This window comes from Monodon monoceros, unplaced genomic scaffold (genome assembly GCF_005190385.1).
Source record: "Monodon monoceros isolate NGI ecotype Baffin Bay Population unplaced genomic scaffold, NGI_Narwhal_1 Super_Scaffold_13, whole genome shotgun sequence".
NCBI lineage: Eukaryota > Metazoa > Chordata > Mammalia > Artiodactyla > Monodontidae > Monodon > Monodon monoceros.
Genome location: NW_021703769.1, coordinates 54,024,854 through 54,052,477, shown reverse-complemented (window position 1 = coordinate 54,052,477; position 27,624 = coordinate 54,024,854). Strand labels below are relative to the sequence as shown.

General features: G+C 39.8%; 1 protein-coding gene across 6 annotated transcripts in view; it reads right to left on the bottom strand.

Moving 5' to 3' along the window:
- The window catches only part of RBFOX1 (RNA binding fox-1 homolog 1), a 1,498,136-nt gene that overhangs the window by 813,406 nt on the left and 657,106 nt on the right, over positions 1-27,624 (bottom strand). The window lies entirely within an intron of this gene.

Sequence of the window (27,624 nt, the reverse complement as noted above, 5' to 3'; positions counted from 1 at the left end):
TCCCGATTACAAACTGATACCAAACTCTCTTGATTTTATGCCTTAGGTCTGTTGAATCTGTTCATACATTCACTTCTTTCCATCTCCCCCAACATCTTAGTCTAAGACAGCATCACTTCTTATTTGAAATATTGTAACAGACTGTAACGGGTCTTTTTGTTCACTCTCTAATCTATTTCTGAAATTGAAACCAGTGTTTCATTTAAGAAGGAGGAGGAAGGGGAAGAGAAGGAAGGGGAAGAGGGAGGCGGAGGGGAAGGAGGGAGGGGGAGGGGCAGAGGGAGGGGAAGGAGCGAGGGGGCAGAGGGGGGAGAAGCGAGGGGGAAGAGCTGGGAGGAGTGAGGGGGAAGAGGGAGGGGGAGGGGAGGAGGAGCTGAAGAAACAATAAAGTTAGAAAGATATCCCTCTGGTAATACAAATAAAATAATGTTATCTCATTAATATAAACTTTACCATTTTAGCACATATCATAATCCAAATTTGGTACTATATATGACTAAAGGATATGTAAGAAAAAGAACAATAAATGATAACATTTGCAGGGAGCAATCCCAGTTTCCTTAAAAACTAATTTTTTTCAAGTACTCTCCACCTAAGGTGGTGAATACATACATGCAGTTTTATTTACTCATCAGAAGATCCCCAGCAACAATTCTTTCTGAAATTATTTAACATTTATTAGCTTAAGGTAATATATGAATTTGAAAAGAATGCAAATTATAACTATATTTGTTCTGACTGATTTTTCTTATCATAAAGGACAATTTCCCATTCTATCTTTGGAAACAATGATTTTCTGGTGATATTAAACTAGTATCCAACATCATCAGACTAGTATAAAGCTTTGCAATGATTTTCAGAAGAGTATTCATAAAAATCTTTAAACAAATACTACCTATAGAAGAGCACTGATTGATTCATTCGCCAATTATTCTCTTATATTGTGACCTGCGACAATTCTATAGTGATTTCTATTCCAACTAATTCTATTCTAAGTCATGTAAATGTTCTAACTGGTTCTTGGATGGGTCATCTTTGTGAACCATATACATCTCCAAAGTGCTGGATGATGCCTTAGACAGTTGGAGCAAGGAAATATTATTAGCATGCACCAGCTTCTCCACTCCCCAGCCCACCAAAGATAACTCTTTTTCCAGCTTTGTTTCTGGAATTTTATTGCTTGGAACTAGCTCAATGGGTAAAAAAACAGATCAGGAGAAGAAAAGACTAGGGATTCATGTTGCAAAGAGCCAAATTTTACTCTCAGAGAAAGGGTAGGAGAGAAGATTCAGACAATGAGGGGAAGAGAAGGATGTGAAAGGGCTTCCTATGGCTTGAGTATTAGTGTTTTGGGAATTGATAGTGGAGGGAAAAAATGTTTCTGAAAAGAGCAGTGGATATTGTATGAAGGATGCAAAGACTGGAAAAGATGGGTCAAGAGAATTTTAAAGGTGTTCTTAGCGTAATTAATAATTGACTTCTCCTTTGTAAACATCCTTCAAGAGACACCAAGAACAATTTGATGTGCTCTTAATGTCTGGTGGTCTGTATTTCTTTGCATGTGATCATAACTGAGGCAAGACATTACTGGGTCTGTTTTTTTGTCTTCCAGTTAAAACCAAGCCTCACTGTTTGGGATAAAATGGATTCTGAAGGACATAATTCCAGATCTCACCTAGAAGAAGTTTACCTAGGAGAAGTCAGAGTGACAAGCACACATACTTGGCAATAGGGGGGTAACGGGCCTCAACCGCAGCCTCCAGTGTTAGGGGTCTCCTTGAATGAGCACCACCGCACTTTGCCCCCGCCACCTGCAATGTCAGCACTTGTATTCATCAGGAAGCTAGCTCTTCTAATAAACAGTTCATTCTCATTATTGACACTCTTACGGAAGAACACATTGTGAAACCTGATATTTTTCATCCAATTAATATCCCCCAACTTCTAGAGTAGCCACACACACTATGTAGAGTCCCATTTCAAATTCTTTATCTGTAGCAGGAAAAATTATTTATGTGTCTAGAGCTGTTGAGTCAGTTCTATTAAAGGGCATAAACTATCCAGTCAATCTTCAATCAACAAATAGTTATTTACCTGCGATGCGTCAGGGGTAGATGAGAGACTACGGGTGGATCCGATTAGAATTTAACCTCCATGAAGGAAGGAACTTCTGTCTTTGTCCATTGCTGTGGCCCTAAGTACTTAAAATAGTAGGGATATTGGATGAGACAGTCATTTTTATTTGACTTCATTAAATTTATCACATCAAGACACACTCTAAGGTAAATCTTATCAATATACCTTAGAGTATAAATCTGTATACACAGCTTAGCTTCACATATAACACGTAGGTGTTAGGAAATTCTGGGTTCTGACCAATATCCCAAGTCTATAATAATGGTAAGAGCTTAGCATTGGTTTTATACTGTAATGGGGGTTCTTTAGGAGAAATTCAAAATGTAGGCTGTGAACCTCCTGGTGCAACTATACAATGAATTTTCCTTTTATGGGAAATAATATTCTGAGAATTACTCTTCTTTGGCAGTGGGGTTTGGAGATTTGGGTCATTAGGATTTGGATTTTATGTATGGAGAACATCAGAAACATTGCTTAAGGAGCATTCATATTTATAATTTGCAAAGTATGTTGGGATCTGAGTATTACTCTTAAGCAAGTAGACCCAGGTCTCTATTCCCTATCTGGTAAATTATCTGCATATTTGTATAAGGGGAAATGAGTAATGGTGAATGATTCTTTGGCTAAAGTCCCATTGGTTTAGGAATCTCGTTTCCTTGTCCTTTAGATAATTACATTCCCATAAATAATTTAGGAAAACAAACTTTCCTTTAGTTGTTTTCCAAGTAGGATTAATGGAAATCATATGTAGACTGTACTATGTATTCATAATTTTGGATTTCAGAAAAGTAATAACAAAGTTTTGGGTTTTGTTTTTTTTTTTTAAAGCCACAATACCACCCTCCCTTTCTCACTTCACTGGGAGGGAAGGGTTTCTTAATTGTGCCTGTAGATTGGCATTTCTAAGGCTGGTGGTAACCTTTCTCTTGTAGTTTTCTGCTTCCAAGGACTAAGGACAAGCAAAGTTTCAAAACAAAACAGTGCCAGTTCTGGGACTCAGTACCTTTAGAAAAGTGAAGTTTGCACTTTCAGGCAGAGAGCTAAAATGCAATGAGGATCAAGTGAAAATTGTTGACTAATTTCCATCATCTGGTTTCCTAAAATGTGCAGCTCATAGCAATTTTAAAAACCAAGGCATGATCTAGCTCATAGGGTGTGTGTGTGTGTGTGTGTGTGTGTGTGTGTGTGTGTAGGGTACATAGATGGAGAAACTAAACACACACACATACCCAGGATCATTTTTGAATACAATATCATTTTTAACACAGTGAAAATTAATAGTCCCTTTTCTCAATGGCAAATCATCTAAAACACTTTTAGAACCATTTGGGAAAGGAGAGAAAATAACATTTTCTGTTGAAGAAGCTATCTTTCCCCCTTCAATAGTTAGCACTGAAGAACCTCAAGTACTTTTTGCCTAATCCTACATTTTTAGTTCCTTTAAACAAAGGCAACTAGGATGGTTTATAAAATTCTTTCATAGCTGAGTCTCTGAAAATCTCTCAAGCCAACCTTCATCAATAGCTTGATACCATTTCAACAACTGATCTTTGCAACAAGAGGAAGGTAACATTTTATATAAACTAATAAAGAAAAATAAAAACCGCCAAATGAGATGGTTCTTCTAAATTTAGGTATTAAAAATAAACATCCAATAATAGGCAAGCAATGAAATTCCCCAGAGGAGCACAGGAGAACTCTTTCCAGCTCAATTAGCTGATTCAGTGTGGACACGTGTGTCTCACAGCCCTCTCCCCAACCTCCACCCCAATTATGGGTGTACCTCTGCTGTACCTTAATCTTAAAGCTCACGACTTTCACTTATGTATGATGAACAGAATTTTACTGGGTCACCATGAATTGGCTCAATCATCTTTATATTTGCCGATTACTAGTCTATATGTGTGTGTCTTGTTTTACATATTTATCTTGAATTGGAAGATCCCCAGTGGAAAAAAAGCTAGCATAACCTAAATGCAACTGTATTTTCAATATACAAGTCTGACCATGGCAAGAGACTTGTATGGTTTTATTTCAACGTCAGGTCTTATTTGTATGTCCTGAATATCACAATTAGCATCACACTTCCTAGTAATTTAATAGTATGCTGAAATACATATGAATATACACCTTTAAATTTTTCTTTCATGTTTAATCCAGATTCTTGCTACTCAAAGTGCCATCCAAGGCATCAGCATCACCCAGGAGCACGTTAGAAATGGCTAACGTCACGTCAATCCCAGATCTACTGACTCAGAATCTGTACTTTTAACAAGATTTCCACGTGATTCCTCTGTGCATTAAGGTTTGAGAAGCACTGCTCTAGATAAACCTCTCACTTTTTCATTTACTCAACAAATATTTATTGATTGCCCACACTGTTGTCAAATACCACGGAAAGACACTCACCCAGGGGTAAGACCGGTAGTGAAGTATTTTCGAGATTTCCTCTGAAGAAGTGTAATAACCCACCTTCGTGGCAAAATAACCAAAAGAAAATGGAAAAAAAAATCCCCCCATCTTGTATTCCACTTATACAAAAATCACTCCCATGAGATACTAGTTTAAAAAGCTTTTCTGTGATCCACTAGCTCCTGGAAACCCTTACTTAGTACTTTATCCAAAAGGTAAAGAGAGCACTTTCAGTTAAACTGGATGGTTCATGGGCCAACCCTGGTGCTTGTTTAAAAGGCAAAATTCTAGGGAGAGAAAGGGCAAGAGATGGGAAGAATTAGAATGAGCAGGTATGCTGAATTTGCTCTTCAAACAAGCTGGCCAGGTTACTACTGTGACCTCTAGAAGCTGGTCACATACATACCTGGGTGGGCAGCTTTCGCACCACCTGGAAGCTTGTACAAATGCAGAATCCCGGGGTCTCACCCAGGCCTACTGAGTCAGAATCTGCGTTTAGCAAGACCCCCAGGTAATATCTGATATCTAAGTGAAAGTTTGAGAAGCTCCATACAGAAGTATAAGAACCACGTCCTCAAGTTATTACATAAAGAACAAATATGCACCCCCCAGACTTTTAGGGTGATTGATCCTTCTTCTGATTCGCCCAGGACCAAAGTGTTTCCAGGATGCTGGGTTTTAAGTGCTGGGCACGGCAACTGCGGCGATCCAGGTAAATGGAGATGGTTAGTCACCCTACACCATCTTCACAGTACGGCACAGAATGAAGATCAGGTGCTCCCAAATGCCCCCAGCCTCATTCTCTGTCCCCGTCTCAAGATGGCATCAAAATAAGCTCATTCTTCCTTTTTTTTAAAGTAAAAACCCCTTCCCCACTCCAAGATGGAATAAATGGCCATTTAAAGAGAAAGTTGAGATATTAAGAACAAGAATTCTGTTGTTTTCCCCTAAACCTCTACAGAAAAAGAGTCATCAGTTCAAACCGCAGATTGAATTACAGTCCCCAAAGCGTACTAGGGAATACAATCTAATCGCAGACGCTCGATAAACTACGGTGCCACTAAATCTACTTTACTTTTACTCCAATTGTTCTATTTATCATAGATTATTTTTATTATCCTGGGCATATAAATATTTTAGTTCACATACACAATTTAATTAGTTCAAAGCGCAAAATTAAAGCCACAGGAGGACATTTGTTCTGGCCACAAAAACCAAAGGCACTAGTCAACCAAGAACAGATATATGTGTGTTTGAATGGAGACAGCTGTTATCCTGGGTAGCATGGCTGCAGTTAGAATGAGGGGTTTTATCTGGGTTTCCTATTTAAACATCAGGGGTCTGGAGTTGTTGCTGCTTCAGAATTAGGCAATGTTTCAGCTCCCTGCCATTCTGAATTAAGGAATATAGCTGTTCTCGGTCTCTCTCTATCTATTAAACAGGACCACCTGGTGCTAGCCTCCATTCCTTTTGTCTCAGAATGTTTTTCACCTTTCCCAAGTTCATCGATTCTCAAGCTCTAACCTTTTTAAGAGTTTTATCAAAAGTACAAATGTCCAGGTACAATCCACAGGAATTCAGGAAATGTGGAGTAGGATCCAGGAACTTTTCTCTAGAACAAACACCTCCTGGTGATTCTTAGGCGTGTGGCTGGAAGAGCAGATGTAGAGCAGCCCTGTTTGAATCAATGCTGCTGATCACAATGAGAGATAATATTTATTAGGTGCCGACTACATGTCAGGCCTGTTTAAGGGTGTGGCATATATTTGTAATCTTTCTAACGTCCCGATGAGTTGGGTGTTATCACCATCATCAACATTTCTAGTTTGTAGATGAGGACGCAATGGTACAGACAAAGCCTAGTCACCTTCTTCAAGGTCAACCAGCTACCAGTTGGTAGAAATGGGACCAACACTCAGGCAGAGTGATTCTAGGACTCATGGTTTCAGACAGTAAGCTCACCAAACAATTTTGAGCACTCAAAATGCATGAAGCCAGGCATGATGGACCCAAGTGCCACAGTTCAGAAAGACTGGACGCTCAGTGCATATAGAAAGAATGGTCCAATTTACTCATAAATCTCTAGGTCTCTCCCAGGACCAAGGACAGTGGTTACAGTGAGTAGTTTGCTGTTGTTTTTGCTGCTGCTGCGGCTGTAGTTTTCTCTCTTGTTTCATGAAAAGGCTTATTTTAGCTCACTGTAATATGGCATATGCAGTAACTGCATCAAGCCAGAGGAACCTGAAAGCAGGAACGTATTAAGCACGTGCTTGGGGAAATGGTATACGTTATATACATTTAACTGTTACACCTCCCTGACATTGCGTATTATTAAGCAATAAACCTTTCTCTCTCTTTCTCTCTCCCCCTTAAACAGGACCACCTGATGATAACCTCCATTCCCTGTCTCTGTTTTTCACCCTCATGGCTCTCAAACTTTAACCTCCTCCAGCCTTGTTTGTTTCAGATTCACCAGGATCCCAAGAAGGGTTCTGGACTAACAACAATAGCCATCCGAGGCATTGCAAAGCTGGACAGAGATTCCTTAGCAGATATGGGTGATTCGGGCTGATGCTTGCTACCAAATGCTGCCAGTGTTGCTGTTAATCAGGGTGGTGACTCAAGGGATGGCAGAGCCTTCCACCATTGAGGGGATTGACAGGTTGCTTTATTGATTTGCTTCCCTAGAGCATCCCACAGAGTTGAAAGCTTTCAGACCAGCAAACCAAATCTCAGTGCTGTGCACAGCATCTTACATTTGTCTGCTATATGATGCCCTCTTTTCTCCCGCTTACCCATCAAATGTTCCAACCTAAGATGTGGAAGAAAAAGGCAGATAGAGATCATGGTCCATTTACCAAATAACAACAAAGATGGCGATCATACAACTTGTTACCTTTTCCCTATCAACCCCCAAAATTACCAAAGAGAGGACTTTGATATGGACAGCTAAAGGATACAGAAGAAGCTGGGAGGCAGACACAGACACATCTCCATGGAGAGTTTATTATCACAAATATGTGCTCAGTGGAGGGAGGTCATCATATAAGAACCCGTAGCCCATAAGTAATATCTGTGTACCTTTGAGAATTATAATAAATAAAATTTAAAGAAAGAGATGGAGAGAGAGGGCTCTCCTTTCTGGGGTGTCTATGATAGATGTAGATACAGATAGAGTAACGCAGCTACATGAAAAATTAGATAATGAAATCACAGACAACAGCTATTCTGTTATTGACAGTGAAAGAAAAAGTTATTTCTCAATCGTAGGAAATGACCCAGAACAGTGAATATATATTTGGCAGTGGGTGGGGTGCTTTAGTTGTTTTAAGAAATTAGGCTCAATTTTTCCATTTCTTGGTTTAGCCAGAGAACTACTGTGGTAACCATGACATGTAAAAGACATGATTTCATGGAAAATAAGCCCTTATCCCAGTGGTTCTTTTTTTTTTTGGCCACGTCACGTGGCTTGTGGGATCTCAGTTCCCCGACCAGGGATTGAACCTGTGCCCTCAGTAGTGAAAGTGTGGAGTCATAACCACTGGATCTCCAGGGAAGTTCCCCAGTGGTTCTTAATTTGTGAATTTCACTGACCAGCAAACACATTACAAACATATGACAATATGAAGGGGAGAAAGATGAGGGTTGGGTGATTGTGGGGGGAGGCTGGCATCTGTGTGCCATTCCTTGTTTTTCTAGTGATGACAAAACTCCCCATGCTGATTTATTTCTTCTTATTTTGCTGTGGACTGGGGAGAAACTGGAATAGTGCATAACTGGCCCTCAAGTTAGCACTGGAAAAATCACTAAATTAGATGAGCATTCAAAGCCTCTTCTATGAAGGTGAGTGTGTAAGTTCAACAAATGTAGGTGCTATGCGGACACAAGTGAGTAACCAAGAAGCCACAAATTATCCCAGCTTGGAATCAGTACTGTGAACTATCTGGTCCTTCCTATGAATCAACAGAACGTGGCTTTCAGAAGAGGAAGGTAGGGCTTCCCTGGTGGCGCAGTGATTGAGAGTCCGCCTGCCGATGCAGGGGACACGGGTTCATGCCCCGGTCCGGCAAGATCCCACATGCCGCGGAGCGGCTAGGCCCGTGAGCCATGGCCGCTGAGCCTGTGCGTCCGGAGCCTGTGCTCCGCAACGGGAGAGGCCACAACAGTGAGAGGCCCACGTACCGAAAAAAAAAAAAAAAAAAAAGAAGAGGAAGGTAGATAAACTGTAACCAGAATCCCATCTTTAAAAACAAGTGACATCTATCTTATCAACTCTCAAGAGAAAATGTGTAGCATGGAGGAACCAGAATTAGACTGACTGCCAGGAGAGGTGAGCTGTAGTCCTCACTCTGTCTAAAAACTAGTGATCTAGGGGAAATTATTCAATATTTGAGGTCTCAGTTTGCTTGTCTGTAAAATGAATGGGTTGGCCCAGAAGCTTTATGTCCCTCTCTTTTTTTCATAATAGAGGAGGGGGGAAAGCCCTTGACAATTACCTTGGACAGCAGTGCCTGCACCAAATAAAATCCATGCACCATCTGCTACTGAAAGAAAAAATTAAAACATGTTTCCCAACATCAACCACGCATCCATTTGAAGAGCAGTGAATCCAAACTGCTATTATGATTTACATTAAACATTCTGGAATGCGTACATTGGAGCCATGAATGATGTTTGGGGGGTTTAGGGGGTGGATTCTCCCACCTGCTTTAGATGCTTACAGAATATTCAGTGATTTATATGTGGTCACTGAACAAAATAAGTGTTCTGCTAAATAGCCTATGCAAATGACTATGGACCAATCACTTAAAATAATTAGGAACTTATAAAATGACCATATGTAGTCATTATGAATAATTATATTAAGCCACAAAGGAAACCTCTCTCCCAACCCTCCCCCTGAATCCTGAAGGGAACCTAAGCCACAGAGAGGCAGCAGGTAATTAAACACCAAAAAAAAAAGAAGTCTACAGTTATGGAAAGCAATTTCCTGCAGTTGAGAATGCCATATACTTGTATCAGCCTGGTTTGAAAGTCCTCATGTTAAAAAAAAAAACAAACAACTATAGGGCAACAGGAAGATCTCACAGAAGACCTGAAAGTCCCATGTCTTTTCCCAGCAATCCTGGGTCAACTTCTGCAGGCAGTGTTGAGAAGGTGAAGCTTGGGAACACCTTCCAATCCAGGAGTAATCGAACAGTTCACCTCATCCCATACTTCCTAAACTTGTAGTTCAGTTATTTCCAATGGTAGCTGGCAGTATGTTGACTCCTGTTTGGTTGAAATTCCCTGGCATGCTTCATTACCTAACCAATAAAGCGATCTAGCGGAGTTATTGAATCATACGTTGCTTGCTCTATTACCACCCTCTTGCTTTTATTTCGATATGTGATTGTTCTCCTGGACTATTGCTCAAGAGGGAGATATGTGTTTCATGACATTTTTTTTTTAAATCATTCCCATCGGCTATACAAGACCTCGACTTTAATACACCACCTCCTCCTAAATGAAGCAAACAAACAAGCAGCCAAAACCGTACATCAACATAAATCCAAAATAAACCACGGAAACTAATGCCTGTTGCTGTGTGATTTTAATTTAATATAGTCCAACAACAGGGTGAAAACTGCAACGACTCATTATTTTCATTTCCTACAGAGCCAGTCACTTTGATTCCATATTTCTTTTTGACCTGAGAGTAAAGCTTCCATTTTATGTTTGTGAAGAGTCAACGATTTTGCATTGGCAGGAGGGCCAGGAGTTGAAACATTAGCGTCAGTGATGGGGGGAAACCCAGAAATGTTTGGAAATTGACTAAAATGTCTAAACGCTTTAGGATGCCAACGACGACCACTGCGACCCTGCGGTTTAGTAGCATTTCTCATGGGGTGTCCTGGGTTAAGAACAAATGTGAAAGTTAGCATCTTATAAGGAACTTATGGAGTCTGATCAATCTCAGTGGAAGAAAATCAAATTTCAGGGAAAAAAGGTCAATATATCTGCCATCAAATTTCATTTTAAAAATTATATGTGAAATCTATGGGTAAAAGGGAGGCTACATTTCTCTTCCCATTGATCCATTAGGATTTCCTTAAAATTACAAACACTATCTTTGTAAATATGATACCATTTGACCAACAGGATCACAGTATCTGTTTTAAATTCTGGGATCTTAAAAAGAAAATGATAAACTTGTCTGGCTAGGGCTATTGTCTTGTGCAACTATATCAGGGACTTTTGTGAGATCTGGCAGATAACATCTAGTGACTGGTTAACAGATGCACGGCATCTATTTTAATCCCCTTCCAGAACAGCCTGTTTTGAACTTTGGAGAGTGTCAGACAAGGCAGACATGAAAACCTGCAGTCAGGAAGACTTGACATCAAGTTGCCATAGAGAACATCATTACACGACAGCTTTTTCCAACCCTGAGTTAGTGCTGGGTGACTGGGAACTGGGTGGCACTGAGTGTGTGTGTGGGGACACTGCACAGTTTAGAGTCTTTAAATGGAATGGTTTGAGGGAGAACCGGGAATATGGAATTTATCTCTCCACCAGTCTCTCTGGAAGGTGTGAACATGTTGACTCTTAATTATATATTTTAAACTCTCCGTCTTTTCCAAATTAGAAAAGATATACTCACCATTTTGTATAAATACATGCAATTATAGAATTCTAAAATGCTGAATGGAACTGAAAATGTCCTCAGGCATTACCCTATGCAAAGTTTCCCACATTTTAGATGCTGTTATACCATCTTCATGATTTTTAATATAAGAGTATCATCTCTACTTATGACTCTTCAACAGCATCTTAAAATTGACCTTGTTTTTGTTACGACTTACTCACTTTACCCATGTATTAAGAAGTAATATACATAAAACATAGTTTTCATGTTCTGCAGTTTTGTCTATTATGTAATAGAGTTAATGTGACAGTTTGTGTAGCAAAATTCAATGTAAATTCTTTCATTTTACAAATAGGAAAACAGAATTCCAGAGAGAAAATAACTTGTTCAAAGTCACACTGTAAATCCACAACAGATTTGGGGACAGAACTCAGGTCTCCTTAGCCCCAGTCTCAAACTAACACACTCTCTCTCTCTCTCTGTCTCTGTCTCTGTCTGTATGTCTGGAGGTGAGAGATAACACTTATAAAGTTACTTAACATATACAAAGTACTGCACCAAGGCTGACTTCATGGCTGTATGACCTATACAGTCACACAGTCCCCCACACTCAGAAAGGTCCAGCACTTGGTTTAATGCTCTGCTTTTGCCATCTTAAAATTCTTAACAATTTTTTAGCAAGAGGCCCTGAATTTTCATTTTGCACAGGCCTTCATATATTATGTAACCAATCCTGCCTGGAGGGCGAGAAAACAATGCAAAAAATCTTAAAATAAATAATCGATAACCAACCATACATAAATGATGTATCAAAAAAGAAAAACAACTTCCACGTAGCTGAGGTGATGGCAGCTGCAGAAATTGTAATCTCCAGCGCCTTCTCCAGACTCTACAGATCAAGAAGAACAAACCAACCATGTGAATTCCACACCTTTAGCATAATTTCAAGACAAAGAACAGTATAACTTTACACAACCTATGATTTCAAAATAAGCACCACATTCTAGTAAAACTGTTTCTCTTGAGCTTTGACAAGAATAAGGAGAGTTCAGAAAAATATAGGGAAGAGAAGAAAGAGGAATAGAGGTGTTCATTGAATTAAAATCAGTCTGAGAAGGAACATCTGTCTTAAATGTGAAAATATGGAGAAACAGACCTGGCGGTTCACAGCCCTAACTACAGGGAAGGGACATAACAGTGTTCTCAGAATGTGGGGAGGCAGTATTGGAAAGACAGTGGTTCTGAGAAATAGACAGTAATCAGGATGAGAGAACTGACCTTTGGAAACTCTGAAGTGAAGGGAACACAGAGCAAGATGGAGGAATTAAGGATCCAGAAACACAAAGAAATGCAAAAGAACACAATACACATAACTCCTCCTCTTGAACCTCACTGTCCACAATAAAAACCAACCATTAAAGAAAATACACTTCACTCTACTGACAGAGGAGAGCATTTGTGAACTTGAAATCTTGTGAAGCACCCCCACCAGTAGCCTCATAAGCCAAAAGAGATAATCCAAGCATATCAGCTACTGAAAGGCCTCCCCCAGGTTCCAAGCATGCTACAGAAGAAAACTGGAAGACAACATCCCATACTGAATTAAATATCTCAAAAAGGCACTTGGGAATATATTAATCATAAATTCAAAAATATAAAGTGGAAATGGCCGAGACACAGGAAGAAATGAAATGGGCATTGACTGAATTAATGAATGAAATAAAAGAAAAATTATATAAAAATAAAGTCAAGAGCTTCCCTGGTGGCGCAGTGGTTGAGAGTCCGCCTGCCGATGCAGGGGACATGGGTTCATGCCCCGGTCTGGGCAGATCCCATGTGCCACGGAGCGGCTGGGCCCGTGAGCCATGGCCGCTGGGCCTGCGTGTCTGGAGTCTGTGCTCCACAATGGGAGAGGCCACAACAGTGAAAGGCCCGCGTACCGCAAAAAAAATAAATAAATAAAATAAAGTCAAAATTATAAAGTGTCCCAGAAAACAAAAAGGGATTTGAATGAGAGTTTAATATGAGCATTAAAGAAAAGCAATAAAACAATCAAGAAAGTAGACACAGTGGAGGAAATAGAAGACATGCAAAGAATATCCAACTTATGTAAAATGGAAGTCCATGGGGAAGAAAAAAACAAAGTAACAGAATGTAATAAATATTTGAAAATATAACCAGCTTTGGAATAAAAACAAACAATCAAACAAAACTTAAAATTACAGAGTTTTTAAAAAATAACAATAATAAAAATATTACACATTAAAATCCAGGATCTAAGTGTTACATTTAAAACAGTGATCAGAAGAAAACTCATAGCATAAACACCTTCAATAAACATTTAAAAATGTCAATAAATTCATTAAATTCCCAACTCAAAAAGTTAGAAAAAGACCAATAAATTAAAACACAGAAGCCTAAGGAAGGGACTCATAAACATAAAACCAGAAATCAACAAATTAGGAAAGAGAAAAACAACGGATATAATCACCAAATCAAAATTATATTATTTTGTAAAATAAAACCAACACAAACTAACCACCACTTAATGAAGGGGACAAAAGGAGAAAACACAAATATACAAATAAGAAATTACAAGAGAGAAACAATTAAAACAAAGTAGTTTTTAAAAAAATCATGAGACTACTTTGCACAGTTCTATGCAAATTAATGTGAAAATCTTGATGAAATGGAGAAAATGAAAGAAAAAAAAGAATGAAAAATCCCATAGAAAGATGGGCAAAGGAAACGAACAGACATCGACAAAAAGAAATCAATATAAAATGCCTCAAGTATATAAAAAAAGATGTTCACAGCACTGAATCAATATGGATCGGGAAAGGGGAGCCCACTGGCTTCAATAATTTGCTTAAATTCATATAACCAGTACAAGTAGTAACAGACTGTAGTGATTGCCTGGCACCAAAATGCTTTTTTTTAAAACGTATTGCCCTGATTCTATCAGTGGTTCACTTACCCTCGACACACTTCGGTTTCTTTGCCTTAAAAATTATAGAATTGAACTAGACAACGTTTAGAACCTCTTAACATTGTAACATTCTGGGATGCATCTCAAAGACTGAACCTCATCCTTCTGATATCAGCATCTGACACCACTGGCCACAAAGACCATCTATTCTGTTGAAGTCCTGGTAAACCATGGTGTGGTTATCATGGCTTGGGAAAGAATTCAGTGACATTCATTCTATCATGTCCTTTTCATGGTTTGTAGTCTTCAAACCTTAAGTTCTTTCTCAAGAAAACTCTACTTAAGAGACAGGGGTCCTGAGCTAAAATCATGATCTACTAAATTCAGGGAGGTTGTTTAGTGATGTCCCCTAGGAAATTTCATGACATCCGTATTTCTGTACAGCAGGAGAATCATTTTCAGACTGCACCCATCCGGGTGGAGTGACTTTTCAGGCAATAGAACCTCACTGCCCCATCATGCAGCAGTAAGAATAGAGAAAATACAAGGAAAGAATAAGGCAGTTTGAAAAGGGACTCTGAGTTCTTGAAGCTTAAAGACAGCTATAGAGTCACGGCATCTCTCAAACACAGCAATGCCATTTCAGGACACAAGCTGGAGACGTACATGACCACATGGCACCACAGAGGCATCTTTAGAGATTAGTTGAACATTCTGTGCCCAAAGCAGGTTGAACATTTTTAGAGAGGCGATAACAATTGTTATGAAATTAGAATTAGTTCCAAGAGAATTAGACTGGTGTGGAACCCAAAGGAAATACTCTACAGATGGTAGGAAATTTAGGAAAAGGGAAATCCTATTCAAATCAGAACAGATATGATACAGGAGACCTCACTGACTTATTTTTCACCAGTTACTTAGTAAACAAGGATGGGATATTAATATTAGAACTTATCTCTTTAGTACAGAATTATGCTTGTGTTAACTTTACAGTATAATAGAAATATAATTCGATTTTAATAGACTTGGGTCAAGTCATTGTATTATTAGGGAAGACTAAGTTCTGTAACACACAACTCCAGGTCACTGAGATTAACCCAAGAGAAGTTCATTGCTCATTTGCAACTCTTTCTAGGGAAATGGGTGAGGTGCTATGATCATACAATCACTTGGGGACTCATTCTCTTTTATCTTGTAATATGGTGCTATAGACTGAATATTTGTGTCCCTCCAAAATTGGGGCCTCTGGGAAGTGATTAGGCTGTGAGTGTGGGGCCCTCATGAATGGGATTAGTGCCATTATAAAAGAGGCCCCACAGAGCTCCCTCATCCCTCCCACGATGTGAGGACTTAGCAAGAAGAAGGGCCCATCTATGGACCTGGACGCAGGTCCTCACCACACATCAAATCTGCTGGAGCCTTGAGCTTGGGCTTCCAGCCTCTAGAACTGGGAGAGATAAATTTATGTTGTTTATAAGCCACCCAGTCTATGGTATTCTGTTATAGCCCAAAAGGACTAAGACATATGGCATCATCAGAATTAGCCTTCACTGTCACTGTGGATGGAAAACAGGCTGTGAAGGGTCACACGGGGGTTTATGGCTATATCTGGAAGTGGCATACCTCATTTATATCCACTTTCTGTTGTCTAAGAGCAGTCACATGACCTCAATTTACCATACGGGGATTGGGATGCAGTCTACCTGCAGGCAAGCCCAGGAGAAAAATAAAATGGATTTGGAAAACACAAGGCATTGTTAATGCTGCGGACTTGTTAATCGTTTTGCTATTTCTGCATAAAATTCCAAGTAAAAAGAGCTTCTTTTTTTTTTTAAAGACACCAATTGTGCTTGAACATTTGTTACTTTTTTTTTTAATTAATTAATTTATTTATTTATTTTTGGCTGTGTTGGGTCTTCGTTTCTGTGCGAGGGCTTTCTCTAGTTGTGGCAAGCAGGGGCCACTCTTTATCATGGTGCGCGGGCCTCTCACTATCGCGGCCTCTCTTGTTGCGGAGCACAGGCTCCAGACGCGCAGGCTCAGTAGTTGTGGCTCACGGGCCTAGTTGCTCCGCGGCATGTGGGATCCTCCCAGACCAGGGCTCGAACCTGTGTCCCCTGCATTAGCAGGCAGCTTCTCAACCACTGCGCCACCAGGGAAGCCCGAAAGAGCTTCTTTATGTTCTGTTATTGATGAATTCCTGAACAGGATGGGACCAACTTGGCTCCTGCTCTTAAGATTCTGCTGCCTAGAATGGTCAGATCGGGTAGGCACCTGTCTTAGAGAATGCTGTCTCCTCTATCCAGCTCATTTCTGACCCGGAGTGCTACACTTGACCTTAACTCCACACACCTGATAAATGTTTCATCAGTGTTTCTTGGAGAGCTCAGCTGGGGCAGGAGATATTGGATCTTAGTGGAGGTACATTCTACTAGGGATGCTTTCTTTTCACATATTCAGAATTCAAACCAACTGCTACATTGCTGACTTTCCAACCTAAGTCCCAAAGCAGGGGGGTTGCAGCCAGATGGGTGACCTGTGAGGTGGGCAGCGCATGGTCATCTGAATTTCAGATAAGATCCCTAAGAGTTAATAAGCCCTTTTTAGAAAAGAAACTGCTGACTAAGCAATTCTTTTCCTTCTGGTCTGAAACGTGCTGTCCTCAAATAAATTCCCACTCCCAATCAATAGTGACCACGACCCTCACTGTGACCTCAACGTCCACTTCTACTGGGTGGGCTTTCTTCGTCTTATTTCCAACAGTTTAAGGAAAGTGCTAGATGTGAAAACCACAGTGCAAGGGCCCCTCACTCCTGGAAAACAGCCCCTTCCCTACATTTCTGACCCCTAAGTGAGCACAGAATCCCACTCTCCTCATCATCTCCTCATGGGTCAGGGAAGTGACATCTCGTTTATTTTTTTTAAAGAGACTTCCTGGCTCACGTGGTCCACTTCTGAGTACCTCTGAGCTCTGTCTGAAATGTTCATGGCTGCCATCTTTAAAGGGGCTACATTACTTTTCTCTTGTTTTGCCTTGCACTTGCAAAAATATTTCTCATGAAAGTGTTGGCATTGAGTAAGTCCAAATTTAGGAGAAGGATGCTGGCTGGAACAATGGGAAATCCCATCATCATGGGGGAAAATGGCATGGCCCTTTGTAATATAAGAGGGGTTACAATTGGGGGTTAAGAGACATTAGACCCAAGGAGCCCTGGCTCCTCTCTGGGCCCATACTTGAGAGATTCCCATTCTGACACCCACCCCCCACCATGAATGAGGAGTCCACAGGGTCAGGGGGACGCCCACCTGGATTCTGAACCCCACTCATTTGGGGGTACCCAGGATCCCAACATTTTTGCCACAGTAGACAGGCCCACTCCAGTCCCCGCACATAGACTTTTTTCCCAGGTAGGTCCTCCCCAGGGCAGACGGCACCACTTATGAGTGTATCCCCACGTCCGAGAGCGTGGGTCAAGGAGCAGCCACTGGGGAGGGTGGACAGAGCTTGTGAGTGCTGGCTGGGAGATCATACACATGCATGCAAAGTCCCTCACACACAGCGCATCTGGCCAATGATAAGAGGAACCCAATCAGCTGTATTGGTTTTAAATTCTAATACAGTTTGGGTCAAATTCCAACTCTGCCACTTACCAGCTCTGTATCCTAAAACCAGTTGTCATTGTACTGTTGTTGTTTCCTGAACAGGCTTTGTATCCTCACCTGGAAAATGGTGATCACAGCAATAGGAAGGGCACTTTGGATTTATGTCATATGAAACTGGACACAGCCAGAAAGTGCTCACATGGAGCATATGGAATATGACGGACATTCGGTAAGTGGGTTTTTTGTTTTGTTTTGTTTTTTGTTTTTATTGGAGTATAAACGCTTTACAGTGTGTTAGTTTCTGCTGTACAATGAAGTGAATCAGCTATATGTATACCTATATCCCCTCCCTCTGTGTTTTTGATTGTGATTTTGTGGTTGGAAACACATAAAACATTCAGTGGAGAATTCGTCCAGACATTTTGAAAGTGGTTTTGCTTAAGTGTTAAGAAGAAATACTATTGAGTGTGCTCTGGTGACATTAGGATGGGAAGGTGTTACACAGACACAAGGGATTCTTAGTGCCAATTGTCTGGTTTAGATTCTTACTAAGGATCAGTGCATTTTTGCTCAGTCTGGAGACACCCCTCCCTGTCCAGCACCTCACTCTCTCAAACTCTATATCCAGGACCCTGGGACAACTTGCTGGACCACAGAAATGGCTTGAGAAGTGAGGTGGCTCATGGCCCACCATCCATGGTGTTTTGCAGGATCCTTGTTTTGTTTTGCATCAACACTTAGGGGAGTTAGGAAAGTAGTGGGGGGCTTTTCAAATTTGTCTCCTTTGTCATTTTTCTCAAGAACAGACCAGATGGTATAACCCTTAGCTCAGAAATGAAATATAACACCACACTTAATAATGAATACTTTTGGGGGAGAAACCATGACCACTTTCTAACGTCATATCCTGTATTTCATATGAGCAATATATTTTATATTACTGAAATGGTGGGCCCATGTCATTTTAAGTATGAAATGCCCATACTTACTTCACTCAGAAGTGCAAAAAAAAATCAATGTCAATAGCGGCCATAGTTTATCCATGAAAAGAAAAATCCCCCATCTAAGCAGTTAAAAAATATTGCTTGTGCCAAGCAGTATTCAAGCAACTGCAGAAGAGCGCTAGGTGACAATAATTCTAAACCACCTTAACTTAGCTCTTGGGCAATTCTCTCAACTTCTAGCTATATTTCTTCCAAAATATCATAAATATAAAATAGTCATTTAACATCCAATTGTTGCCACCAATATTCACTCAGTGAACAGAATGAATAATAGGTATCATTAGTTCAATCAATGATTTATCTGGCTAATTTCTTGTCTTGGAAATTACAAGAAAAAAAGACAAAATTATGATTGAGGGAAAATGTAAAGTAAAGAAGTGTAGACCTATCTACTAATTGTATCCATAGACCTCATTTGGATTTCAATTCAAATAAACTAACTTTAAAAATATGTAAAGTAATTGGGAAGACGTGAACACTGACCAGATCAATGTTAATGTTGTAGGGTTAGGTGTGCACCTGTCTAGAAAATGGACCTGCTCTTTTAGGGATACATCCTGAAACATTTACGGATGAAATGTATGATGTCTCACCTTGGCTTCAAAACAATCCAGGAATGTGGATGAAATAAGTGGGGATAGAAATGAAATGCGATCGGCTGTCCGTTAATTATTGAAGGATCTGAAGGCTCATTTTACTATTCTCTACTTTGACATATGTTTGTTGTTTTCTATCATAAAACACTGAAAGATATTCCTGAGATAAAATGAATATTTTAATTTACTTACAAAAGTGATCAGAGAGACTGAATTGTTATCATTGATTGTTTGTTTGATCTTCGGAATTCAATTCTCATGAAACCATCAGTATATGACTTGGCACTGTGAATCCAAAACATGTTTTTTTCAACAATGCATCCTACTTTCAATCTATTTGTTATTCCACTTATGTTGAAATGACAAGATTTATCCCACACAAGTTCACACATGGAGTATGAATGTATATTTATATGAGTTTTAAACTGATATCTTTACTGCCATTCACGCACAGATATTACCACCTGCACTGAAATTGAAATTTGGGAAAGCTCAGACGAAGCCATTTCAACATGGATGGAAGTCAGCTTTGGGTAGTACCAATGCCTCCCAGGAATACGCTTAGTGAAAAGAGGGAAAATGAAACTGGAAGGCTCCACTACAAGGTGCAAAATGCAAACCTCCCCTTGTGTTTTCTCATCATATTTAACTTCCTGGTTAAAAATTTATCAAATCTACCAGTTATGAATATCAAGCGCTATCAGCATGCATGAGATTAAAATATCAAGGTCTACAGATTTAAGGAATTGTCAGGGCAAGAAACTGGATTTTTTGAAAAAACTGAATAACTTGTGAAATTTCCATTATTCTGTCCCTTTTTTCTTCTACTCTGATAGGAATTGCAAACAGACCTGCAAGGTCTAAAGTTGCCTCAGGGAAATGAATTACAAAATGGAATATAGAAGCCTTTCTAATAAAATCATTAAAAAATAAGTTGAGTGTCCATGTAGCTGAAAACTGATCCCTAGTGTTTTTGTTTGTTTGTCCTCCGCCTCCCCCCCAACCCTTTACCAGTTTGCCTTCTCAGGGACAAGTAAATACCATTAACTTAAACACTCTCTGCTAGATACAGGAGGAAAGTAACTTGTTCATGCACTTACATACCAATCAATTATTATTTAATATTTTTAAAAGGCAATGCCAGAGTATACGTTAGAATTTCTTCGTTTCTTGGCAATTATTTACCTTCAGTCCTAGGTCAGATTATAATTTTTCTGAGGGTCAGGATGTAGGGAAATATCTGGCACATAGTATAGGGGACTGCTTACTCTAAGTCTGGCATTTTACTAAATTGGGAATAACATACTTATTTAACAGAATTCCTATCCTCAGGTAGCTTTCAGATCACTGCGCCATGCATGAGAGAAGAATATTAGTTTCTTCACTTTAATTACAATTGCTAAGTATCACCAAAGAAATCGTTTTAACCTCAGGGATAATTCAGGAACTATACAAAGACAGGTGTAAGTTTCCCCTTAAAAATTAAAATTTGCTGAAATGAAAATGGGCCATATGCCTCGTTCACTTCACAATGCTAGGAAAAAAATAAAAATACAATGCAAGCCACTTCTGCTCCCAGGTGGTAACCTGTTACAGTATCAAATTTAACTTCTAATTTGATTGCATCTATGCAGTAAGGTTTAGCACCCTAGTGTGGCTTAGTCACAGGAAAGCACTGAGCCTCAAAACACATGCATGGATTTATAGCTTTGTTGCTGTTGTAATAATTCAAGTATGTAGAGATGGCATACTGTTTTGTCATGGATAAAGGAAACTCTACCCACCCAGAGAGGCTGCTGAGTCTCCAAATCGCCCAGGAAAGAGCGTAAACCCTAGATGGGATCTGGTCAAGCTCTGTGATCCTAGTGAATCTTCCATGCGTCTTAATCCTGTGCATTTTAAATTTCATCCTGTTGCTTCTCCTTAGCGTATTCTCTCCTTTCTTCTCTTTTCTCCCTCTGTCTCTTTCTTAACTTCCTTCCTACTTAACATTTAAAAACCCAGGCTCCAGCAAAGGAAAGTGTTGATTTCTTCTTCAGAACCTAGGAAAGAAATTTGTGGCTGTGATCAAACTTGGAATCAATAAGCCTGTGCTCACAATCCCTGGCTAGCCATTTCTCTGTCACTCGCAGGAGACTTAGAAAGAGGCGTTCACTGCAGTTTACCAGCCAAGCGAAGGCTGTGGAGGCTTTGCAAATAGCTTTCCACAATAAGGGATTTTCATAAAACACAAGGATTTCGTCTCAGAGACTGACTGACTGTGGCTTATCATGTATTTGTTTACGTGGCTTCCTCCTTCCCTCACTGTTCCCGGTCTTCGGGTTCACAGCCGTGAAAGCCACTGAAATGGTTGTTTTTCAGTGCTGATTGCAGAAAACACAAGGACTGTACTGGCTGAGACCCCAAATTCACTTCCTCTGAAATGACTGGGACAAAGGGGGAGAGGGGGTTGCCTGGGATAACAGAGATAATTGTATAATCCTCCATCTTTCTCTTTTGAGGCTAATTCACGGAGATAGCTTGACATAATTGACTCTATAATTGGTCTCATTTTGTTTGATTAATTTTTAATTCCATCACTTTTTCTTTTTGGCAAAATAAGATGTTAAAATTCTCTCTTTACAACTTTCTAATCCCAACCTGATAGGTATTAACAGTTTGATATGTATCTTTATAGGCTTTTTGTACACACTTGTAAGTATATTGTATGTACATGGAAAATAAAGATATATATTCATACTTTTTTAAAGATATGAGATCAGGCCATACAGAGCTATGTTTCCCAATATGGTAATCACTCCTCAATGGGGTTATTTATTTTTATATTAATTAAAATCAAATCAAATAAAAACTTCAGTTCCTCAGTTTCACTAACCACATTTAAAAATGCTCAACAGCTACGTGTGGCCACGGCTATGATATGGGAGAGCACAGATATAGAACATTTCCATCGCTATAGAAAGTTCTATCGGACACTAGCTGACATAGCACATGCCTAATTATCAATAAATTGGAATTTTGTTCTTTCCCCTTAAAAATAATTTTTGAACAGTCTTGGACTAAATTCGAGAAGTAAGACTATCTGAATTCAGAGATTAAAATTGGGTTGTAGATACTTAATTTGGTTCAAGAACCTATTTTTTGAGGTCCTAGCTGTAAGGATTGTTATCTCTACCACAGAATGCAAGTGCTCAATTTGTTATGCCTGTGCGGTCTATCAGCTTTGAAATGTCTAGTTTTAATGACTATATTCGGATGCTTTCCTGGAAGGACAGTATTTCAGTTGGGACAGGATACAGTAGATGTGTTCAAAAATACTCCCTCAAAAGCTTCCTCTCAAATTTAGGCAAAAAAAAAAAAAAAGGCCAATCTGCATCGTAGAAACTCTGGAACCTTTCAACCTTCCCAGAGTGCCATTCTTTGTTCTGATAACTTGATATTTTGCCAAAAGCCCAATACTGGGTGGTTTAAAGCTGGGAAATTGACAAGAAATCCAAAAGCCAAATGAGCATTTACAGGTAGAAAAAGCAAAGTGTGATTATCTGGTCTCTGAGGAGCTAATTACAGGGTCAGTTGAAACTTGGAGGATCATGGGAGGACGCACACGCACACACACACACAGACACACGCAAAAAGGCACAGGCACACATGTACACACATGCATGTGCGTGTGCAAAACTGTTCTTCGGCGCCTATCTCCAAAGAAGCAGAGAGCTGCATTGCTGCATAAATAAATCATGTGGAGGGCTCATTGCTTGAGCACAATCGATTGCTCCCCCGTACTAAGGTCAGGCACTGTATACCCATAGCCTGCACTGACCCACAGTTGTATATAAAATATGATATTACAGGCAGCTTCCCACCAGCCTGCTTCTACCTGCGAGGCTCGCCATCCATCAATCATTCATCCTCCTTTGCCTGCACCAGCACCATCCCCAGGCTGCAAACTGTGGGAAGTTAATAGGATTGAAAGGAAGACTGGCCCTCAGGAAACCCTAAGTCCATGTCCTCGAAGTCACGCAGCACCTAACAGTTTTTCTAGAGTGTACTGAACAGGAACTAATGGGCCAGATCTAATGGCTGAAGGGACTCTTAGTTTAAATTATTTTGACGATCCTATACGGACATTATACACATTGCTCAGCATGGGATGAACCTCTTCCAGCACTTTCAAAGATCACCAAAGTTCTGAGAGGGAGAGGAGAGCAGAGACGTGATAGAGATGCGTCTTTTGCTGCACCAGGATTTCTCAGCCTTAGCCTGAAATATGCAGGATAGCCCATTCTCAAGTCTCTGACCTTTAAATGTATACCACTTTTCCATTAATATAGAGATAAAAAGTTGCAGAACAGAGAATAACATTTGTCTTGGAGGTTTATAGGAACACTGTGACCTGACCTACATGGACAAATGCAAGAACAAAGGATTCCAGCACCAAGAAGTCTGCAGCAACCAACCACACCTGCCACTTTTAGTATAAAAGAAGCTTGGATCCTAACTCAGAGAGGATGGTTCTTTGGGACACTAGTCCATCAGCTTCCAGGTCTGCTGGCTTTCCAAATAAAGTCGCTACCCCTTGCCCCAACAATTAATCTCTCAATTTATTGACCTGTCGTGCAGTAAGCAGTAAGAGCTTAGACTCAGAAACATAAGGACACCTATCATAGTAGATTAGGGACCACCCTAATGACCTCATTTGAACTTAATTACTTCTTTAAAAAACCTTATCTCCAAATATAGTCACATTCCGAAGTACCAGGAACTAGGATTTCACCATATGAATTTATTGTCTGCTTAAAAAGGAAACAATTCAACCCATAACAAGAGGCAAATCCCAGACCCAAACACATGATGTTTCTGTATCACTAATAACTTAGCTGCATTATCTGTTATAGATTCAGCCCTGTTATTTAGAGTCAGGCTCTCTCCAGTGTTCATTCTCTTTCTGTTAAAGAAAGAGTAACTTCCTTGACCAGGGAGGCAAGGAGAAAGAATTGAGCAAGTGTACAGCTCCAGGTGGTTGAGAATCCTCCTGCCAATGCAGGGGACACGGGTTCGAGCCATGGTCTGGGAAGATCCCACATGCTGCAGAGCAACTAAGCCCGTGCGCCACAACTACTGAGCTTGTGCTCTAGAGCCCACGAGCCACAACTACTGAACCCACGTGCCACATCTACTGAAGCCTGCATGCCTAGAGCCCGTACTCCGCAACAGGAGAAGCCACCGCAATGGGAAGCCCGCACACCGCAGTGAAGAGTAGTCCCCGCTCACCGCAATGAGAGAAAAGCCCGCGCACAGCAACGAAGACCCAATGCAGCCAAAAATAAAAATTAAAAAATTAAGACAAAAAAAAAGATGGTACATTAAAAAAAAAAAGTGTACAGCTCCATCTCCTTTCTCTCATCTGTATCTCCCTGTCAGGCAGAGAGAGAATTTTCTGGTCCCTTCCCTCCTCCCAGGGCTGCTCTGGGGCCAGACAGACTTTAGGCTTGGACAGTTATCCTGCTACTCAACTATGCCATTGTGACACAAAATCAGCCGCAACCCGTAAATGAATAGGCGTGGCTGCATTCAAGGAAGACTCTACTACCCCCGCTTTACAACATTATATACATTATTGGATTTGTATAATTTCAGTTGATACTAGACTTGGTGGCATTTAAGTAAAATCGGGGCACCTGGAAAAGTGACAATCGTCTCCTGTTAAGAAAGCACCAAGGGCCCCACCCTCCTATTTTTCTCACCCATAACTATGAATAGATATATATAAGAATATTTACAAGAACAACCATTTTAAAGGGCATTTAAACTAAATTTCCGTTCCTTGTTTCCTTTTTCTTTTTACTGACCATGTTGCCTCCAGCTCTGGTTTCTAATTTCTTTCCTCATTAAAAGTCCTGTCAACCTTCCCAAGAATAAAGTCGTTCCTTTAAAAATACCCATCTCATTAAAGCCCTGTGCCCAGAAGGCATAAGATAAATAGAATGGTTCATGAAATCCCCCTCCAAATAACAGACTCATGAGAAATAAACCTGAACTTTGATTTCAAATCGCTCCAAACATATCATCTTCAAACTTGAGGTGAGTGTCCTCAGAATGTGTTTTGCAGCATCATCCCTGGGCAAACACTCCACACATCTAGAGGTGCATTTAAAACACATCTCATCCCTTTGTTATATCCGTGCACAAATCATCAGCAAAGATCAGGCCACATGATTATGTCCTATTTCAGCAGGGAACATTAGCAGGGAGGGCTACAGAATACCCCATGTTACTGCAAGCTGGAGTCAACGGTCACAAGTTGGGGATGCCATAGAGAATTCTTGCTTATGTACAAGGATGCTGTTGTAGTACTATTACCAATAGGCAAAAATGTTCTTACTCAGAGTAACAGTCCAATGTTTGTTAATAGGGGGTGAGTAAACTATTTAGACACACACATGAATTACTGAATATTGGGTTACTGCTAAAAAGAATGTAGTAGGTGGATGTGTACAACATGGAAAATATTCATGATACACTGTTAAATGGAAAAAGGCAGATAAAATATAATATATACATGTATGTATGTATATATATGCATGCATATATATGTGCATGTATGTGTGTGTATATGTACATATACATACATCATCTATCTATACATGCACTATACACAGAGAGAGGTCATTTTGAACAAAATTGTATATGTGTTTGCATATGTTTATTCAATAAATATATATTAATACATTTATTCATCTATCTTTCTCTCTCAGATATACTCTTTTTCTCTCAGATACTCTAGATATTTTTGTCAATGTATAGAAAATAGACAATATTTACAGTAGTTTCCTCTGGGAAGTACATTTAAAAGGTTTGTGTGGGTTGGAGAGGGAATTTCATCTTTCTACTCTATGTATTCTTTTTTTTTGATTTTTTAAAAAAAATTTATTGAAATATAGTTGATTCACAATATGTTAGTTTCAGGTTTACAGCAAAGTGATTCAGATATAGATATAGATATACACACATATTCTTTTTTAGATTCTTTTCCATTATAGGTTATTACAGGATATTGAGTATAGTTCCCTGTGATATACAGTAGGTCCTTGTTGGTTATCTATTTTATATATAGCAGTGTGTATATTTTAATCCTGAACTCCTAATTTATTCCTCTCCCCCTTTGGTAACCATAAGTTTGTTTTCTATGTCTGTGAGTCTATTTCTGTTTTTTGTATAGTTCTTTTAGATTCCACATGTAAGTGATATCATATGATATGTGCCTTTCTCTGTCCGACTCACGTTTTTATTTTTAAAGGAAAAAAAATAAACCATCTACCCTAGGATAAAAAAAACTTTATAAATGCTTTTAAATAGCATTATTGTTTTAAAAATTACAAATGCTTGTTGTTTGGGGAAAAAAAAAAACAGAATGAAGTCATCAATTTCCCTAACTCTCTACACTCAGGACGCTGGGGGCAATGCACTGCTAACAGTTCAGTGTGTGTCCTGAAGGACCTGCTTTTAATTAAATCAGGAAACATGTTCCTTGGGAAAGACCAGCTTCTTGAAGCTACAGACAGACCGGTCCTAAGAAACATTGGCCTCGTAACAGAGACCGGAGGGAGGGTAGCTGCCTTGTGTTCCACACAGCCCCAAGCCTGGTCAAGAGGACGGAGCATCATTAGGTTATCCCTGAAGGTGGCTCACACCAGGCTGAGATGGGTCCCAGAACTTGAGTGAACTCGGTCACTTAGGGACGTTACAGGGAAAAGACTATTATGGGCTACTGTGAAAGCCCCAGGAGATCTCTCAAATGCCAAGCCTTTGAATTATGGCTGGCGTGGTGAGGCGTGTTTCAGGCAAAGGTAAGGAATGGGAAATGTGTTAACAGTTCCACATACTGTTCATTTGGAACTACAGAGCCGACACAAGACAGAAACTGTGCCAAGGGCAGACACAGGACTGCTGAGAAGCACACATATTTATTTCACATGAAAGACAAAATTCCTGGGTGCGACTTGGGGGTTTAATTTAGCAATTATCACTGAGCCAATGTGTAGGTACACAGAAATGGCAAAGGAACCGTGCCCCATTGCAGCACTATTTACAATAGCCAGGACATGGAAACAACCTAAGTGTCCATCAACAGATGAATGGATAAAGAAATTGTGGCACATATATACAATGGAATATTACTCAGCCATAAAAAGAAGCGAAATTGAGTTATTTGTAGTGAGGTGGATGGACCTAGAGTCTGTCATACAGAGTGAAGTAAGTCAGAAAGAGAAAAAACAGATACAGTATGCTAACACATATATATGGAATCTAAAAAAA